This window comes from Staurois parvus, unplaced genomic scaffold (assembly GCF_062004578.1).
Source record: "Staurois parvus isolate SC_StPar_1 unplaced genomic scaffold, SC_StPar_1.0 ptg000389l, whole genome shotgun sequence".
In the NCBI taxonomy this organism is placed as follows: Eukaryota; Metazoa; Chordata; class Amphibia; order Anura; family Ranidae; genus Staurois; species Staurois parvus.
The window spans coordinates 4,092,501-4,113,836 of NW_028318185.1; the positions used below are offsets into that span (position 1 = coordinate 4,092,501).

The 21,336-nt window shown below is 42.7% G+C and overlaps 1 protein-coding gene across 1 annotated transcript in view; it reads right to left on the minus strand.

Annotated features, from left to right (window-relative positions):
* Positions 1-20,978, minus strand: part of NDRG1 (N-myc downstream regulated 1) — a 94,386-nt gene extending 73,408 nt beyond the window's left edge. The window contains exon 1 of the mRNA XM_089685948.1: positions 20,828-20,978. The gene's annotated coding sequence lies outside the window, so the exon portion shown is untranslated. The remainder of the gene's footprint in view (positions 1-20,827) is intronic.
* Between the last annotated feature and the right edge of the window lie 358 nt (positions 20,979-21,336).

The window sequence follows — 21,336 nt, forward strand, 5'->3', positions numbered from 1 at the left end:
CAAAAGTTCGGGGTAAGGAGTTAACACTTCTGTGCTTCTTTACAATATTACATAAAATGTGGCAAATATGTATGAAACACAAGACTTGACAAAGAGAATTACACATATTTTGCAGGCAAAATAGTTGAAACATACACTATATGGCTAAAGTTTGTTGACAATTGACCATCACCCCTAGCTATATAGCCAACAGCATGAGGAGACCTCTCCAAATTTTCGAGTTCAGGTGTTTCCAGTGAAGGGTACTGTTAATTATACAGACTAACAAAGAGAGTTCAGATCCCTGGTGCCCAAACTGCAGCCCGATGGCTACATGTGGTCCTTTGCTATATGATGTTCGGCCCTTGGACCACAGAAGTTTGTAATGGGAAACAGGGGCGGACTGACCATTTGGAAACTCGGGCACTGCCCAAGGGCCCGGGGTCAGTAGGGGGCCCCATGAGATGCCCCTGGTACCTTTTTTATAGGCTTTTTTGAGTTTGGGCAAGGACACAGGGGCCTCATGATCCCCTATTGCCCGGAGGACCCATGAGTTGTCAGTCTGCCCCTGGTGGGAAATAGCATTGATGTCTACTAGCCTCATGTAACATGGTCCAGTTTCATATTGTCTTCTATAGCGTATCCCCAGCCAAAAAATGTAGCATTTCCGCAATCTCTGACCCTCATTTCCTCTATCAGATCTGCAGTTTCTGACAGACCTCTCAAGCATTACTTATATTGAACATTGTGTGTGGCCTATGGTGATGTCAGGCCTCATTCGAGGGTTTCCTTTAGCTCATAAGTTGACACCTACTGGTTTAGACAATTGAGCATTCCCAACCTTGTGGCAAAAGTTTGGGGAAGTCCCATTTCTGTTCTACCATGATTGTACCCCTGTGTACGAAGCCAGCTTAATAAAGACATGGTTTGACCAGTTTGGTGTCAAGAAGCTTGAGTGGTCTTCACAGAGCTCTGACCACAACCTAAATAAACATCTTTGGCATTAAATGGAATGTCAATTGCGAGTGAGGTCTTCTCACCCAACATCAGTACCTGACCTCACAAACTCTATTTTGGCTGAATGAACCCAGATTCACACACACACTCCACAATCTTGTGGAAAGTCTTCCGAGAAGAGTGGAGGCTGTCATAGTCACAAAGGTGCATAAATCCTTAATTTTTGCCATGGGTTTTGTAAAGAGATCTCCAACAAGCTCTTATAGGAGTGATAGTCAGGTGTCTGCAAGGTTTTGGCAAAAGCTGTATCAATGAATTCTCTCCTGTTTATTTTATTTGATGGTAGAAGATTACTTTTTTGTCTGTAAGAGGTACGTGAAGAAGTAGCAATGGAGGTTATTATAGCCAAAAAGGAAGGCCAACTCCATGTTAATGTCCATGGTTTTGGAATGGGGTGTCCAAGAAGCTTACAGTATATAGTTGTGACTGGAAGATCCCCACTACTTTTTGTATGTGTTCCAACCACAAACAAGTTTCAAATTACTCCCGGCTGAAAACCTAAGGACAGTTCTTTGTGTGCAAAACAATATCAGCTGTATTGGGCATGTTAACATGATCCTTTATTGTTTTTATTGTGTCGGCAATATAATGTGTTCGTGTCACAGTTGCTGAATATCCATGCCAATACAGGAAGACCTGTTGTATTTGATGTCAGAGGAAACAGAGATCCTAAAAGAAGCAACTTGTTCCTTGACATCTGATGATCTAATGCGTTCTGGTTCCATTATGCTCCATTCAGCTGTATCATTCAGTCACATAAAGTTGACTTATTGTCAAATATAACGGCTTTCAAAAATAGCCCCAACATGAAAAATATTTAGGAGGATCTATCCATCAATGATACTTTAACAGATGACTTGTATTGAATAAAACAACATTTTTGGTTATCATTTTTTTTTTTAAGAAACCTTTATAAATGTGGGTGCTGGTGAATTTTTTAGAAAAAAAATGACACGTACCAGGCGTCTGGAGGACACTCCAGCCATAAAAATTGCTCCATTTATAAATTAGAATGGAACAGTTCCATCATGAACTGGCTCATCATTGATAGTAGAATGGTATAGTCCCATCATAGGAACCAACTCCCCTTTAATAGCAGAATGGTTTAGTCCAAACTGAATCATAAGCATAGGATAGTCCTATCATCCATGGCAAGCTGGTAAAGCTCAAGAATTTCCTTTTTTTAAGGCAACATGGTGTGATCCTACCCAAAAGATGTTTTCTTTTCCTCAAAGGTAAGATGGAACAGTCCATTAATGCTACTTATCCCCTCATCAAAGTCCATTTAATCCATGGCATCTTGGTACAATCCAGAGTTTAAAAAATGTCTTTTCCCTCTGTGGGTACATATTATAGTTCTGATATAACAATGATATTTTTGTCTATGATACTTTGGTAAAATCCATTCATAAAAAACAGCTCCTTGGCAAAAAGAATAGGGAAGAGTTCCACCATAGGAAGTGATTCTTCATTTTGGTTAAGGCCAATCACAACATGACCACATGGAACAGTTCCTGCTAAAGAATTATCTTCTCATTTCTGGTAGTGAGAGTCCCACCATAAATATTCACTTGTCTATTTTGGGTGCATTATTTTTCTAGGTACATGTGGGGTTGCCGAGAGGGGGATAGAGGCAGTACCGGGCCCAATCGAATCAGCAGAGGGGCCTTGGCCTGAATGCCCCCTTGCTGCTGCAACTGCCCGTCCCTGATCTGTACCTCTTCTCTCTGATGTCGGTGCTCAGTTCTTTTTGCTACAATGTACCAAGAAAGTGATATGTTGAGGGAGAAGTGGACAATCGTTCCTTGGCCAACAGCATGCTAGGATCCCAGCTCCTCCCCATCTGACAACAAAGGGGTTAAACACATGTATACACAGTGACCCGGACAATGCTGGCAAGATATTGTGCCCCTGCCCACCCCCCTGCCAATAGTAGCTTACAGCTTGATCCTGGTGGTTAGGTGAGGCTTAACGTCCTCAGGGGGTCACAACGCATTATCACAAGCTCCCATCTCCCCCATATAACCTTGTCAGGGATTCCAAGGGCCAGAGTGGTCTTCCTTGACCAAGCATGGGGGGCCTGTCAGGTAGGCTATATGGGGACCTAGGATTTCTAATGGTGGCCCTGGATATATATCCTCAATCAACTTAAACCAGCATCATCGCAAGACCCAATATCCCCCATATTACCTTGCCAGGGGTTCAGGGGCCAGAGTGGTCTTCCTTGACCAAGTGTGGGGGGCCTGTTGGGTATGCTATATGGGGACCTATGATTTCTAATAGTGGCCCTAGGTATTTATTCTCAATCTTTTTAAAATAGCATCATCACAAGACCCAATTTTCCCAATATTACCTTACCAGGGATTCCAGGGGCCAGAGCAGTCTTCCTTGACCAAGCGTAGAGGGCCTGTCAAATAGACTAAATGGGGGCCCATGATTTCTAATGGTGGTCCTGGGTGTATATCCTCATTTTTTTAAATCAGCATCATCACAAGCCGCCATCTCCTCCAAATTACCTTTCCAGGAATTCCAGGGGCCAGTGTGGTCTTCCTTGACCAAGCTTTGGGGGGGGGGGGGCTGTCAGGTAGGCTACAGTATATAGGGTCCCCTGCTTTTTAATGGTGGCCCTGGTTATATATGCTCAATTGTGTTAAATTAGCAGCTTTCTTAAAAAAAAAACACAGTTATCCTGCCATGAACATGTTTGTTCAGGCACTTTCTGCTATGGGGTGACCACTGCCTCCCAACTGCTCTCCAATGTTGGCATTGGAGAGCCCCTAATAAAGACAAAAAGCGGCTGTGCAAACATGCATTGATCAGGCACATTCTATGGTTGTCACCATCACCTGCATCAGACCAGAGCGGTGAAGTACAGGTGAAGTCATTGTGCATGTATGTAGAAGTGGTGGAAAGAGGCTGGAGGAGATCAGCAGCACATAGATACAAAAAATGATGAAAAAATAATTTTATGAAAAAAAAAACACTTGTTTATGATACACACAGATCAGGAACTGTCATCCAGTTAGGGTTTACATCCATTTTTAGGCAGATAATATCAGACTTGCAGCTGCAACTTGATGTTGAGGTTATTGGGATTAATGATTATTTCTGCTCTGCTTTCACCTTGCCGCAGACCAACCGGCTTCCTCTAGATGGAGCCCGAAGGCTGGTGGTTGGAAGAGGGCACAACAAGCAGTAAACAAGTGAATGGAATGAGGTCAAATGTGACCACATGCCAGCAGTATAAGTGAATTAATGGGCAAAGCAGCAGTCAGCTGTCATCCCGCATTCACAGCGAGACGCCAATCACATTACCGGAAATTTTAGTTCTGATGTGCGACTGCCTTTAACAAATACTGCCAAATACGTGTTATTAAAAATCACATTTAATTAGAGATAAGCGGCTAGTTACTAAATGCCTAGGTTCATAGGCACCTCTGCATTCCTACTGTTGGCAGCATTACTCGGCATCACCCGCATATACGTGTTTTCTCCTGTGACGCCCAATTAAACGTTCAGTTTAAGTCAATTAAGTGCATTCGAGATGCAGCAAAACATCTCTTAACGTCTGTTTTCTCTAAAAAGAGTAGAAAAGCCTGTCCCCTTGCCAGCATGCTGGCTTTTTTTATTTATTACAGGTACTTATACAGCACTGTCAATTTACGCAGCACTTTACATATATATTGTACATTCACATCACTCCCTAACCCTCAAGGGGCGTACAATCTAAAGTCCCTAACTCACATTTATACATACACATACTAGGGACAATTTAGACAGCAGCCAATTCAACTCCCAGCATGTCATTGGAGTGTGGGAGGAAACCGGGGGAAACCCACGCAGGCACAGGGAGAACATGCAAACTCCAGGCAGGTGGTGCTGTGGCTGGGATTTGAACCGATAACCCTAGTACTGCCAGGTGGAAGGGCTAACCATTTAGCCACTGTGCTGCCCACTTGCTCTCTTTGGGGAAGCAGTGGTCCCTCTGCAGAGGTCCGATATGTTTCTTGCTGATTCAGAGCTAGTGCTTATGCTCCTTGCTGATTGGTCAGCTCTAGTTCTGGGTGCGTCCGCTTTAACCCCTAATTCCTGTTGACCACTCTTTGACCCTAGCAACAGCAACAAGCAGCATTTCTGGCTCATTGAGCAGCGATGACTAACACTATGAGGACACCTGCTCTGTTCACACCATACAGATGTGTTGCAAAAATGTGCATTTCTACGCAACACATAAAAACACACATCATGCCTGTCAATGCAATGCAACAATCATAATAATTTATATTTGTATTCATTTGAGTTTTGACTGCAAAAAATAAAAACACATGTAAAACCACAGTGCAATGCATTACAGATGCATGATTTATTATTACAGGTACTTATATAGCACTGTCAATTTACACAGCACTTTACATATATATTGTACATTCACATCAGTCCCTAACCCTCATGGAAGAAAAATATATTTGAAACATATTTTAAAAATATTCTTCCCAAATATATTGACATATATTTGAAATGCTACAATTTTGGCCATATTCAATATATTTCAAAATATATTTCAATAAATATATATATATATATATATATATATACAGGTGAAACTCGAAAAATTTGAATATCGTGCAAAAGTTCATTTATTTCAGTAATGCAACTTAAAAGGTGAAACTAATATATGAGATAGACTCATTACATGCAAAGCAAGATAGTTCAAGCCGTGATTTGTCATCATTGTGATGATTATGGCTTACAGCTCATGAAAACACCAAATCCACAATCTCAGAAAATGAGAATATTACATGCAATCAATAAAACAAGGATTGTACATAGAACAATATCGGACCTCTGAAAAGTATAAGCATGCATATGTACTCAGTACTTGGTTTGGGCCCCTTTTGCAGCAATTACTGCCTCAATGCGGCGTGGCATGGAAGCTATCAGCCTGTGGCACTGCTGAGGTGTTATGGAAGACCAGGATGCTTCAATAGCGGCCTTCAGCTCTTCTGCATTGTTCGGTCTCATGTCTCTCATCTTTCTCTTGGCAATGCCCCATAGATTCTCTATGGGGTTCAGGTCAGGTGAGTTTGCTGGCCAATCAAGCACAGTAATCCCACGGTCATTGAACCAGGTTTTGGTGCTTTTGGCAGTGTGGACAGGTGCCAAGTCCTGCTGGAAAATGAAGTCAGCATCCCCATAAAGCTCGTCTGCGGAAGGAAGCATGAAGTGCTCCAAAATCTCCTGGTAGACGGCTGCATTGACCCTGGACTTAATGAAGCACAGTGGACCAACACCAGCAGATGACATGGCTCCCCAAATCAACACAGACTGTGGAAACTTCACACTGGACTTCAAGCAACTTGCAGTGTGTGCCTCTCCATTCTTCCTCCATACTCGGGGTCCTTGTGCCTCTCCATTCTTCCTCCATACTCGGGGTCCTTGGTTTCCAAATGAGATGCAAAAGCTGCTCTCATCAGAAAAGAGGACTTTAGACCACTGAGCAACAGACCAGGTCTGTTTTTCTTTAGCCCAGGTAAGACGCTTCTGACGTTGTTTGTTGTTCAGGAGCGGCTTGACAAGAGGAATACGACATTTGAAGCCCATGTCCAGGATCCGTCTGTGTGTGGTGGCTCTTGATGCACTGACTCCAGCCTCAGTCCACTCCTTGTGAAAGTCCCCAACACTTTTGAATGGCCTTTTCCTGACAATCCTCTCCAGGCTGCGGTCATCCCTGCTGCTTGTGCACCTTTTTCTTCCACACTTTTCCCTTCCACATAACTTTCTATTAATGTGCTTTGATACAGCACTTTGGGAACATCCAACTTCTTTTGCAATTACCTTTTGAGGCTTTCCCTCCTTATGGAGGGTGTCAATGATGGTTTTCTGCACAACTGTCAGGTCAGCAGTCTTTCCCATGATTGTGATTCCTACTGAACCAGACTGAGAGACCATTTAAAGGCTCAGGAACCCTTTGCAGGTGTTATGGCTTAATTGGCTGATTAGAGTGGGACACTTTGAGCCGAGAATATTGCACCTTTTCACAATATTCTCATTTTCTGAGATTGTGGATTTGGGGTTTTCATGAGCTGTAAGCCATAATCATCACAATGATGACAAATCACGGCTTGAACTATCTTGCTTTGCATGTAATGAGTCTATCTCATATATTAGTTTCACCTTTTAAGTTGCATTACTGAAATAAATGAATTTTTGCACCATATGCTAATTTTTCAAGTTTCACCTGTATATATACTGCATGTTAAAATGCATTTTTATTACAAAATATATGAAAAACATTTCAAATATACTTTATGTCTTTAAAAATACAAATTAAATTTTTTGGAATGCATTTACAAATATATGTAAAAATATATGTTAGAATTACTGTTTTATATGATAAAAAAAACCAGAAGAATATATTTTAAAAATATATATTTTTAAAAATATTTTTCTATATTCTGCAATATATAAAACATGCATTTCAAAATGCAGTATATATATATATATATATATATATATATATATATATATATATTTGTATATATATATATATATATATATATATATATAAAATTTTAAAATATATATTTTTAAAATATATTCTTCAGATTTTTTGTAACATAAAAAAGTCATATTAACATATATTTTTACATATATTTGTAAATGCATTTCAAAAATGTAGATTTGTATTTTTAAACACATGCAGTATATTTGAAAATGTATTTTTAAAAATATTTTTCTATATTCTGCAATATATAAAACATGCATTTCAAAATGCAGTATATATATATATATATATATATATATATATTTGTATATATATATATATATATATATATATATATAAAATTTTAAAATATATATTTTTAAAATATATTCTTCAGATTTTTTGTAACATAAAAAAGTCATATTAACATATATTTTTACATATATTTGTAAATGCATTTCAAAAATGTAGATTTGTATTTTTAAACACATGCAGTATATTTGAAAATGTATTTTTAAAAATATTTTTCATATATTTTGTAATAAAAATGCATTTCAACATACAGTATATATATATTTATTGAAATATATTTTGAAATATATTGAATATGGCCAAAATTGTAGTATTTCAAATATATGTCAATATATTTGGGAAGAATATTTTTAAAATCTGTTTTTCTTCCATATGCGTAACCTTCAAGGAGCATACAATCTAAGGTCCCTAACTCACACATACACATTATTATACAGTGCCAACAGTTTGCTCAGTGCTTTACAATATAAGATGCTAAGGACAATTTTATACAGGAGCCAATCAACCTACCAGCACGTCTTTGGAGTGTGGGAGGAAACTGGAGTAGCCGAAGGAAAACCACACAGGCACAGGGAGAACATGCAAACTCCAGGCAGGAGGTACTGTAGTTCAGATTCGAACCGGCGACCCTAGTACTGCCAGGCAGACATGCTAACCATTTAGCCAATGTGCTGCTCGTGTTCTTTGTTTTCTGTGCGTTTTTTGTGCAGATGAGCCCTAACACTTTCTATACTTCCCTTAGGTGAAGAAATAAGGTATGCTAATGTGAAAGATAACCCCCCTCAAAAAAACTGAGGAGCAGGCAGGCTCTTTATTGCACAGTACCAGTATGTTGGGATAAATGACTCCCGTGCATGTGTAGGCATGACGTCATACTGTGCCGGCCAATCAAGATGGCCGAACAGAAGCGTTGGAGTACTTAACCCTTGACATCAGTGAGCTCACACACCAGTACCGAGATCCTTTCAGGTGCCATTGTTCAGCCTTCTTGATTAACCGGTACAGTATGCCGTCACTCAGTGATGTCATACTGCACCAGCCAATCAAGACGGCTGAACGCCGGCACCCAAAAGATGCCGGTGCTCCTGCGGGAGTTGACTGCAGTTGGATTGTCAGAGCAGAGGTAAGTACTCCAGGCCTTAGTGCCGCTTGTGTAACAAACCATTGCAGGTATTTGTATTGGGTGCTTACTTGTTTCTATTTGTTTTATCTATATATACAGGTGTGAAGGGGAAGGTGGAATACTCCACAGGTCTATAAACCATCACTGATGTACATCTTGTTCCACGAGGAGTGACCTCAGGGGCAGCTGATCAATATTCATTATATCATCACTGTTACTTTGACTCATTTCTATCTGCAGAACAATATCTTATCTGGGTTGTGTTTAATGCAGTCCTGTCTGCTATCTGAGTCCATAAATACAAGGCCAACATGTGCACCATACCGAGCGCGAAGAGCTAGGGAGAAGAACGAGGAAGATCGATGAGGACGAAGAATGAGGGAGAGGAGTGAGGAAAAAGAGTGAGGAAGAAGAACAACGAAGAAGAGTTAGTACAAAGAATGAGGGAGAGGAGTGAGGAAGAAGAGTGAGGAAGAAGAACAAAGAAGAAGAGTAAGGACGAAGAATGAGGGAGAGGAGTGAGGAAGAAGAGTGAGGAAGAAGAACAAAGAAGAAGAGTAAGGACGAAGAATGAGGGAGAGGAGTGAGGAAGAAGAGTGAGGAAGAAGAACAAAGAAGAAGAGTAAGGACGAAGAATGAGGGAGAGGAGTGAGGAAGAAGAACAAAGAAGAACAGTATAGATGAAGAATGAGGGAGAGGATTGAGGAAGAAGAGTGAGGAAGAAGAACAAAGAAGAAGAGTAAAGACGAAGAATGAGGGAGAGGAGTGAGGAAGAAGAGTGAGGAAGAAGAACAAAGAAGAGTAAGGACGAAGAATGAGGGAGAGGAGTGAGAAGGAAGAACAAAGAAGAACAGTAAAGATGAAGAATGAGGGAGAGGAGTGAGGAAGAAGGGTGAGGAAGAAGAACAAAGAAGAAGAGTAAAGACGAAGAATGAGGGAAAGGAGTGAGAAAGAAGAACAAAGAAGAAGAGTTAGTACAAAGAATTAGGGAGAGGAGTGAGGAAGAAGAGTGAGGAAGAAGAACAAAGAAGAAGAGTAAAGACGAAGAACGAGGGAGAGGAGTGAGGAAGAAGAGTGAGGAAGAAGAACAAAGAAGAAGAGTAAGGACGAAGAATGAGGGAGAGGAGTGAGAAGGAAGAACAAAGAAGAACAGTAAAGATGAAGAATGAGGGAGAGGAGTGAGGAAGAAGAGTGAGGAAGAAGAACAAAGAAGAAGAGTAAAGACGAAGAATGAGGGAAAGGAGTGAGAAAGAACAACAAAGAAGAAGAGTTAGTACAAAGAATTAGGGAGAGGAGTGAGGAAGAAGAGTGAGGAAGAAGAACAAAGAAGAAGAGTAAAGACGAAGAACGAGGGAGAGGAGTGAGGAAGAAGAGTGAGGAAGAAGAACAAAGAAGAAGAGTAAGGACGAAGAATAAGGGAGAGGAGTGAGAAGGAAGAACAAAGAAGAACAGTAAAGATGAAGAATGAGGGAGAGGAGTGAGGAAGAAGGGTGAGGAAGAAGAACAAAGAAGAAGAGTAAAGACGAAGAATGAGGGAGAGGAGTGAGGAAGAAGAGTGAGGAAGAAGAACAAAGAAGAAGAGTAAGGACGAAGAATGAGGGAGAGGAGTGAGGAAGAAGAGTGAGGAAGAAGAACAAAGAAGAAGAGTAAAGACGAAGAATGAGGGAGAGGAGTGAGGAAGAGGAACAAAGAAGAAGAGTAAAGACGAAGAATGAGGGAGAGGAGTGAGGAAGAAGAGTGAGGAAGAAGAACAAAGAAGAAGAGTAAGGACGAAGAATGAGGGAGAGGAGTGAGGAAGAAGAGTGAGGAAGAAGAACAAAGAAGAAGAGTAAGGACGAAGAATGAGGGAGAGGAGTGAGAAGGAAGAACAAAAATGAACAGTAAAGATGAAGAATGAGGGAGAGGAGTGAGGAAGAAGGGTGAGGAAGAAGAACAAAGAAGAAGAGTAAAGACGAAGAATGAGGGAAAGGAGTGAGAATGGAGAGTCAGAAAGAAGAACAAAGTAGAAGAGTAAGGACGAAGAATGAGGGAGAAGAGTGAGGAAGTAGAACAAAGAAGAAAAGTAAGGATGACAAATGAGGGAGAGGAGTGAGGAAGAAGAACAAAGAAGAAGAGTAAGGATGAAGAATGAGGGAGAAGAGTGAGGAAGTAGAACAAAGAAGAAAAGTAAGGATGACAAATGAGGGAGAGGAGTGAGGAAGAAGAACAAAGAAGAAGAGTAAGGATGAAGAATGAGGGAGAGGAATGAGGAAGAAGAACAAAGAAGAAGAGTAAGGACGAAAGATAAGGGAGAAGAATGAGAAAGGAGAATGAGGAGAAAGAACAAAGAAGAACAGTGGGGACGAAGAACGAGGGAGAAGAGTGAGGAAGAAAAGTGAGGAAAAAGAGTGAGAAAGAAGAACGAGGAAGAAGAATGAAGAAGCATGAGGAAGAAGAATGAAAAAGAAGAACAGTGAGGATGAAGAATGATGAAGAGGATTGAGGCAGAAGAGTAAGGAAAAAGAAGAATGAAGTAGAACAGTGAGAATGAAGAGTGAGGAAGAAGAACAAAGAGGAAGAGTAAGGACAAAGAATGAGGGAGAAGAGTGAGGAAGAAAAACAAGGAAGAAGAACGAGGAGAAAGAACATGATAAAAAATGAAGTGGAACAGTGGGGACGAAGAACGAGGGAGAAGAGTTAGGAAGAAAGAGGAAGAAAAGTGAGGAAGAAGAGTGAGAAAGAGGAACGAGGAAGAAGAATGAAGAAGAAAAACAGTGAGGATGAAGAATGATGAAGATGATTGAGGCAGAAGAGTTAGGAATAAGAACAAAGAAGAAGAGTGAGTAAGAAGGAGGAAAAAAAGAACAAAGGAACACTGAGGGAGAGGAGTGAGGAAGAAGAATGCAGAAGAAAAGTGAGAAAGAAGAGTAGGGTAGAAGTGTGAGGAAGAAGACCGAGGAAGAACAAGGAAGAAAAAAGAACAGTGAGGATGAAGAACGAGGGAGAAGCGTGAGGAAGAAAAATGAGGAAGAAGAGCGAGGAGAATGAACGAGGAGAAAGAATGAAGAGGAACAGTAGGGACGAAGAACGAGGAAGAAGAGTGAGGAAGAAAAGTGAGAGACAAGAATGAGGAAGAAGAATGAAGCAGAAACGTGAGGAAGACGAATGAAGAAGAACAGTGAGGACACAAAGAGAGAGGGAGAAGCGTGCGGAAGAAGTATGAGGAAGAAGAATGAAAAAGAGTGAAGAAGAAGAATGAGGGAGAAGAGTCAGGAAGAAGAATGAGGATGAAGATCCTAACTGCCTGTTTTTTTAAATTCTTCTACACATGTGACTGTCGGAGACATGGGGACACCATAAACCATGTCCTTATCATTGAGAGTAATGATGTTCTTCTGTCTGCCTCCCTCCCAGTCTCTCCAGACCACACGGCTCAAAAAAATTACAGGAACACAGGAAAACCCATCAGATCTGAATGGGGACAAATCTCCTGCTGGATCTCTATACTGACATGGACGGGGTGATGTGTTAGGAACGTAAAGATCAGGGGTGGACTGACAACTCATGGAGCCCTCGGGCAATAGGGGGTCATGGGGCCCCTGGGTCCTCGCTCCAACTCAAACCACACCCAAAAAAGCCTATGAAAGGTACCAGGGGCATCTCATAGGGCCCCCTACTGACCCCGGGCCCTCAGGCACTGCCTGAGTACTCGAATGGTCAGTCCGCCCCTGGTAAAGATGCCCCATCGTTTGATGGAAATGGAAATGATCGACCTGCAGAGGACTGAACTCAGAGACACCCCGAAAATTAAAGTGAAGAAATGATGCAGCAGGCGAGTCCATTGTGCTGAAATTTCATTGCAGCAACTCAGAATGGTCCTCAGTAGTTTGTATGGCCCCCACGTGCTTGTATGCATGCCTGACAATGTCGGGGGAGGCTCCTAAGGAGTCCACAGATGGTGTCCTGGGGGATTTCCTCCCACATCTGGACCAGGGCATCACTGAGCTCCTGGACAGTCTGAGGTGCAACCTGGTGGCGTCGGATGGACCGAAACATGACATCCCAGAGGTGTTCTATTGGATTTAGGTCGGGCGGGTGTGGGGGCCATTCAATGGTATCAATTCCTTCATCCTCCAGGAACTGCCTGCATACTCTCGCCACATGAGACCAGGTATTGTCATGCACCAGGAGGAACCCAGGACCCACTGCACCAGGAGGAACCCAGGACCCACTGCACCAGGAGGAACCCAGGACCCACTGCACCAGGAGGAACCCAGGACCCACTGCACCAGTGTAGGGTCTGACAATGGGTCCAAGGATTTCATCCCGATACCTAATGGCAGTCAGGGTGCCATTGTCTAGCCTGTAGAGGTCTGTGCGTCCCTCCATGGATATGCCTCCCCAGACCATCACTGACCCACCACCAAAACAGTCATGCTGAACCATGTTACAGGCAGCAGAACGTTCTCCACGGCTTCTCCAGATCCTTTCACGTCTGTCACATGTGCTCAGGGTGAACCTGCTCTCATCTGTGAAAATCACAGGGTGCCAGTGGTGGACCTACCAATTCTGGTGTTCAATGGCAAATGCCTATCGAGCTCTATGGTGCCGGGCAGTGAGCACAGGGCCCACTAGAGGACGTCGGGCCCTCAGGCCACCCTCATGAAGTCTGTTTCTGATTGTTTGGTCAGAGACATTCACACCAGTCTCCTGCTGGAGGTCATTCTGTAGGGCTCTGGCAGGGCTCATCCTGTTCCGCCTTTCACAAAGGAGAAGATACCGGTCCTGCTGATGGGTTAAGGACCTTCTACAGACCTGTCCAGCTCCCCTAGAGGAACTGCCTGTCTCCTGGAATCTCCTCCATGCTCTTGAGACTGTGCTGAGAGACACAGCAAACCTTCTGGCAATGGCACGTATTGATGTGCCATCCTGGAGGAGTTGGACTGCCTGTGCCACCTCTGTAGGGTCCAGGTATGGCCTCATGCTACCAGTAGTGACACTGACCCTAGCCAAATGCAAAACTAGTGAAAAACAGTCAGAAAAGATGAGTGGGAAAAAATGTCACCTGTAAAACCATTCCTGGTTTGGGAGTCGTCTCATTGTTGCCCATCTAGTGCACCTTTTGTTAATTTTATTAACACCAAAGCAGCTGAAACTGATTAACAACCCACCTCTGCTACTTACCTGACCAGATCAATATCCCAGGAGTTTCATTGACTTGATACTAGACTCTGATTAAAAATTGTTCCATTCATGTTTTAGATCAGTGTGTATTATTTGGTGGATACATTTCTGATGGAGATCAGACATCACACAGACTGGTGTCCCAGTCCTCTATAGATTGCAGTGTACATGGTCCGTATGAGGTCACCCCCTTCCACCATGACCCCAGAAGCACTATGGTGACACACACCCCATGCACACATGAGGCCTGTACTATATTCCAGGATGTGGCCCTGTACAGATGGCCCGGGACCTCCTCTTGTGTGTCACTGGGCTAAGCCAGGATAAGCTGAGGACACCTCAACACTGAACAATGACTTCCTCCTCCGGCTGTACAAAGAGGTTCTGCAGCAGCTGCAGGCTTTTTACACCTACCATCCCGGCTTCCTCCTCTCACAACTCTGGATTCTTATTATTCAATGGATTCTGACATCTAGGTTTAAAAGGGCCCGTCACCAAGGAAAGGGTGTTTAGATATGCTGCAATGGTGTCCCTGACAGCTGGAAATATAGTATTGTAGTGTATTAAATTCAAGGTAGGAACAGCCATCATAAATGTCATCTACAGCATCCAGGCTCCGAGCCGGGCCCATGCTTTTATCAAATAAAAGGTGGAAACCTGTGATTTTTCCACTGCTGATTACTCAGCATGGGCACTGTGATTTTAAAAAAAAAACACTTTCTACATTGTTTCAATCAACCTAATAATGCTGTGATCTCATCCAGATGCATCTGACTGTGTTTGTATAGTGTGAACCTACCCTAAGGCTCCATTTACACCTATGCAGCTGCAACATGCATGTTTTTGCCTGTGATGAAGAGTGTCGTGTTTAGAGCAGTCCATTCATTTCAAGGGGCTGCCCTACGCACGAACATCGCACAAAAGAAGTGAATGACCCCTTTGTTTTAAATCATGGCACCCCAAAATACACAGGACTTTGTCAGACATTAGGAAGGTGCATTGGAATGTCATTAAGACTGCGTTCACACATTGTTTTGTGCATTGAGAGCACGTGAAGTCTTGCATGACTTCTTGCACAGCACCAATGGGATATCTCTGAAATATCCTCTCACTTCCTGCTGCAATTACAGAACAGGAAGGGAAGGGAAATCTCCTCGATGAGACACGGGTGTCAAAAGACAGCAGTGTGTTTAGGTACATGTTTCAAAAGAAAAGTTTGGGCTTTATATACTGTATACTCTAACAGTGGGATGGATAGATAGAGAAGAGTTGTGGTACTTTTTTGGGGAAAGTGCTTCTCCAAGCTCCCTCCAGTGCTACTCACCAGGGCTATCTTAATGCATTGGCACTGCCCAGGGGCCCCAGATGAAAAATCATAATTTTTCATTACATTATACTTTCCAACTGTCCCGGATTTGCTGGGACAGTCACGCTTTTAACTAAGCTGTCCTGGGATGGCCCTGTCCTGGAAACTGTACTGTGCCCCCTTGATCCCAGTAGTGTGCCCTCCTGATCCCAGTAGTGTGCCCTCCTGATCTCAGTAGTGTCCCTTCCGGATCCCAGTAGTGTGCCCCCCAGATCCCAGTAGTGTGCCCTCCTGATCCCAGTAGTGTCCCTTCCGGATCCCAGTAGTGTGCCCCCCAGATCCCAGTAGTGTGCCCTCCTGATCCCAGTCGTGTCCCTTCCAGATCCCAGTAGTGTGCCCTCCTGATCCCAGTCGTGTCCCTTCCAGATCCCAGTAGTGTGCCCCCCGGATCCCAGTAGTGTGCCCCCCAGATCCCAGTAGTGCACCCTCCTGATCCCAGTAGTGTGTCCTCCTGATCCCAGTAGTGTGCTCCCCTGATCCCAGTAGTGTGCCCTCCTGATCCCAGTAGAGTGCCCCCCGGATCCCAGTAGTGTGCCCCCCAGATCCCAGTAGTGCGCCCTCCTGATCCCAGTAGTGTGTCCTCCTGATCCCAGTAGTGTGCTCCCCTGATCCCAGTAGTGTGCCCTCCTGATCCCAGTAGTGTGCCCCCCTGATCCCAGTAGTGTGCCCTCCTGATCCCAGTAGAGTGCCCCCCGGATCCCAGTAGTGTGCTCCCCTGATCCAAGTAGTGTGCCCCCCCGGATCCCAGTAGTGTACTCCCCTGATCCCAGTAGTGTGCCCCCCAGATCCCAGTAGTGTGCCCCCTGGATCCCAGTGGTGTGCCCCCTGGATCCCAGTAGTGTGCTCCCCTGATCCCAGTAGTGTGCCCCCCGGATCCCAGTAGTGTACCCTCCTGATCCCAGTAGTGTGCCCCCCGGATCCCAGTAGTGTGCCCTCCTGATCCCAGTAGTGTGCCCCCCGGATCCCAGTAGTGTGCTCCCCTGATCCCAATAGTGTGCCCTCCTGATCCCAGTAGTGTGCCCTCCTGATCCCGGTAGTGTGCTCCCCTGATCCCAGTAGTGTGCCCTCCTGATCCCAGTAGTGTGCTCCCCTGATCCCAGTAGTGTGCCCTCCTGATCCCAGTAGTGTGCTTCCCTGATCCCAGTAGTGTGCTTCCCTGATCCCAGTAGTGTCCCCCCCAGATCCCAGTAGTGTGCTTCCCTGATCCCAGTAGTGTGGTTCCCTGATCCCAGTAGTGTGCCCCCCAGATCCCAGTAGTGTGCCCCCCTGATCCCAGTAGTGTGCTTCCCTGATTCCAGTAGTGTGCCCCCCAGATCCCAGTAGTGTGCCCCCCGGATCCCAGTAGTGTGCCCTCCTGATCCCAGTAGTGTGCTTCCCTGATCCCAGTAGTGTGCCCCCCAGATCCCAGTAGTGTGCCCCCCAGATCCCAGTAGTGTGCTCCCCTGATCCCAGTAGTGTGCCCCCCCAGATCCCAGTAGTGTGCTTTCCTGATCCCAGTAGTGTGCCTCCCTGATCCCAGTAGTGTGCCCCCCTGATCCCAGTAGTGTGCCCCCCTGATCCCAGTAGTGTGCCCTCCTAATCCCCCCATACTATGCCCTTTTTGTTGATTAGTCTTTGATTTATGGTATGTTTTCTTATTGTTGATTTTATTAAAAGTGATAATAAATATTTGTTTAATTCTATCAACTATTTATACTTCAATTGTTGAGAGTAGGCGTGTAAATTGGGGCAGGCTGGTAGGGGCCCCAGTACATTACATTGCCCAGGGGGCCCGTGATGCTATTAAGACGGCCCTGCTGCTCACAAAAGCATAGAAATGTGTTCACATTCTCTAATATTGCAGACGCTCAGATCAGAGGACATACCCACTGACCCATACTGTATATATATATATATATATATATATTTATAATTTTTTTGTGGGTAGGTGGTTGGTGGATCCTGCATTTTTTTGGAAGACAATCAACTCAACTGGCTAGAAGTAGTTCTTGATGGAGTCCATTTCACGTTTTCTCAGCTCTTACTGTGAAGAAGCCTGTCCACATGTGAAGATTAAATCTCTTCTCCTCTAAATGTGAAGAGTGCTCCTTTGTCCTTAGGAATGAACTTTGATTGGACTCATCTGTGACTCATTAGACTTCACTTTCTGTCCTGTACACTCAACAGGAAGTGAAAGGATATCTTTCCAAAGTGAGCAATATCCCCTCTTAGACAATTGTCACCAGAACCCCTCCACATTACATGTATCTTTACAGGACCTTTCTGGGAGGGTTCCTGCCTTAGGTGTCCGTTTATGAACCAGCGGTAAATGATCGCTGCTCAGTTCTCCGACATTCTCGGAGAACACAGTTGTCCTGTGAATGCCTTTTATGAAGCAGTTCTCCGAATGGAGAATGGACTCCAAACGCTAGAAAACGGTCTACAAACGCTGGAAAACGGCTGATTTTACTATAATCTTGCGAGATTACAGTAAAAGATCAGTTTACTCAGCAGAGGTAATTATCTCTGCTTAATTTGCGGTTCCTCCGATTCTCCAGCTCTGGGTTGGAGAATCTGGAGGGAGAACACAGATCTCCAGTGAAGGGCTGAACATGTTCTCCGCTGATCTCCTGAGTGTCATAAACTGTGAATGACCAGAGAATAGCTGCGCTCCTCTGAATCGCAGCTATTCTCTGTGTCATAAACGGACACCTTAATGTCTCTATTAACCACTTTAGAATTTTAAAAGTAAGAGGTAAGTCCCGCAAAAGCTTCAAAAAAGTCTCTACCATTTTTCTCCCATGTTCAGCTCCTCTACCCTGCTGCTGCTCCCCCCTGCTGCTATCACCAGCAATTACTGGCTGTCAAAATGACAGCTGGGAATTGCTTTGTATTACACAGTAGGAGTGGCTGTCAAAAGGCAGCTTGTCTGTACCTGTCACTGAGTATATATAATGTATGCTTTCATTGTATTTACTATTTCATTCATATGTAGGTCAAGCGTGTGGCCTTTGCGCTTCATATGACACCAGGTAAAGAAACCATACAAGTAAAAATAAATAAATAGAAATATTCCTATTAACCTCTTAATTTACCCTAATCAGCCCTAAAAAAAACCCTCCTTCCTCCCCTTCCCATTTTTTCAGCAGTTTTCTTTCTTTTTTTTGTGTCAAAATTGAAAAAAAAGAACACATTTTTATTTATGTACCAGACACATCATTTTAGTAGAAAAAAAGGGTAAAAGAAATAAATAATTACATTCCTATTTAAATTATTAACCCATAGTAAACCCAGTCAGCTATAATTAACTCTTTCCTCCGCTTATCTTTTTTTCTGCAAAAAAAACAAAAAAAAAATTTTTTTTTTCATTTACAAATACCTTCGCCATGCCTTATACTGGAAATATGATCTTAAAAAATAAAGAATAGGAGTAGAAAATAGAAAAAAAAATATTTCTATTTAACCCCTTGTTTTTCTGTTTTTTAAACATATTTTTTTTTTAGTTAAAAAAAGCATTTAGTCATTTACCATATTTTGTATCAGAAACATAATTTAATTAAAAAAAAAAACACAAAAGAAATAAATTCCAATCTAAGCTCTTACTAACCCTTATCAGCCCATAATTAGCCCCAAATAACTCCTCCCTCTCTTATCGCCTTATCTCTTATTTTTCTAAGATTTTTTTTTTCATTTTTTTAATTGAAACAAAAATGCCCCTAATCAACCCCAATAAACTCCTTCCTCTCTTATCCCCTTAGCTCTTATTTTTCTAAAAAAAAATTTTTTAATTGAAACAAAAATGCCCCTAATCAACCCCAATAAACTCCTTCCTCTGTTATCCCCTTAGCTCTTATTTTTCTCAGATTTTTTTTTTTCTAATTGAAACAAAAATGCCTTTTTTCATCTGCATTTAATGTTTTTATGCTTTGTATATTTAAAATGGGACAAATAATAAAAAAAAATTATATATTTTTATTTACTATACATATTAAATATAGAGTTTTAAATACGGTCATTCTTTTTTTATGTATTTTTGGATATAAATGAAAAAAAAATGAAAATAAAATCAATTTTCCAAGACATTATTGCCAAAAGAATGCCAAGTTTGGCCCCAAGTATGTATTACTTTGATATCTTTAACAAGAACAGCATTATGAATAAACAGACCAATGGTGTAAATGTAAATATTGCTCTGGTCTATAAAGGGTATACAGGTAGGAGAGCTGAAGGGGTTAATGTTGAACTATAGATCTTGTAACAGGAAGTCTGAGACTCTTTTTGCTACAGAAAGAGAGGAGTAAGACCGTATGGCTGGGGGAGGACATGCTGGCCACACACTCAGCAATATTCAGACACTTTCACCTAGCTTTCAAAGGCAAAAACAACCCAAACGATCAGGGGGGAGTCGGGGGACGCACCTTTGACCATTTCATGGTGTAGATAGAAACTGCCAGGCAGGGGCGGACTGACAACTCATGGGGCCCCCGGGCAATAGGGGATCATGGGGCCCCTGTGTCCTTGCCCAAACTCAAAAAAGCCTATGAAAAAGGTACCAGGGGCATCTCATGGGGCCCCTTATTGACCCCGGGCCCTCGGGCAGTGCCCGAGTTTCCAAATGGTCAGTCCGCCCCTGCTGCCAGGGGTAAGTCACATTGCTCATTGTTGCAGACGAAAGTCGGTTGAAATTGCATGAACTGTGCCCCATGTGTGCTCAACTATTAAAAGCTGAATTTCCCAAGACCTCCAGTATGGAGTCCCCCAAATGCTATTGACTGATTCCATCTGTGAGCATCTGTCTGTAGCCAAAGCACCAGTACTGTGCAGTCTAATAAAAATAAAAACAAAGTAACAAGAATAGAAACAGTAACAAATTCCTCTTGAAAAAAAAAAAAAAATACGTAAAAAAATAATAGTACAACAAATATAAGGAGAAGAAGAAGAAGAAAAAAAAAGATGTAAATATTAAAACTAAAACAATATAAAAATAATAAAAAAATGTATAAAATCCTTCACTAAAATAATATAAAAATAATTAAAAAAATGTATAAAATCCTTCCTACAATACATCTTCTGCAACAGTTCAATGTCAGCTACCAAAGCCAACAGGTGCTGCCACCTATGATCAGGGCATGCTGGCGATTGTAGTTCCACATCGGTTCCACGGTGTGGTAAAGCGAGTGTCACCGTGTTAGTACACTCGCAGCAACACAGTTGAGTACTGTCCATGTTCTTTTTTTTTTATAATTTGCACTAACAGTTACATTTTCAGGACAAGCTTTTGAGATTCCTTCCCCTTCTTCTCAGTCCAAGCAGTACTGATACACAAAGGTTTAGCAAATTGTTAATAATAATAAAAAAAAACAGCAGCTTTGTGCGGAAAGGTGGTCATGTGCCCCGGACTTACCTCTCGCAGTCAGATGTCACAGTCTGTCCTCAGATGCTGCTGTCCTGGTGATTTTTTTTTTTTTTTATTCTAATCCATCCAGCCCAGCGAGGGGGTTATATGGGGCTGGCGGTGCCCCACCCCAGCTCGTCCCCCCCCAGGCTAGGCAATGGATGAAGTGGGTTGGCTTGAGAGTGGGTCAGCCAGGCACGCCTTGTAAACAGGGGAGCAGCATGGAGCTGGCTCTCCCTCCCACTCCAGGCTCTACACACGTACTCTCATACTAGGGGAAGCATGCACAGAGGAGTGTACATGGCTTGGATGAGACATAGAGGAAGCAATGGCGTCATAGGAATTCTTGTTTGTAGATGGGACTTTTTAGGTGCCAAGTTAGTATATAAGTATTGTAAATAAATGTCTGTCATAAATTAATAGACAAATAATTAAAGAAGATGGAGAGAAAGAAAGAAAAAGAAAGAGAGAAAAGAAAGAGGAAAAAAGTAAATAAAGAGACAAAAGAATGAGGAAGA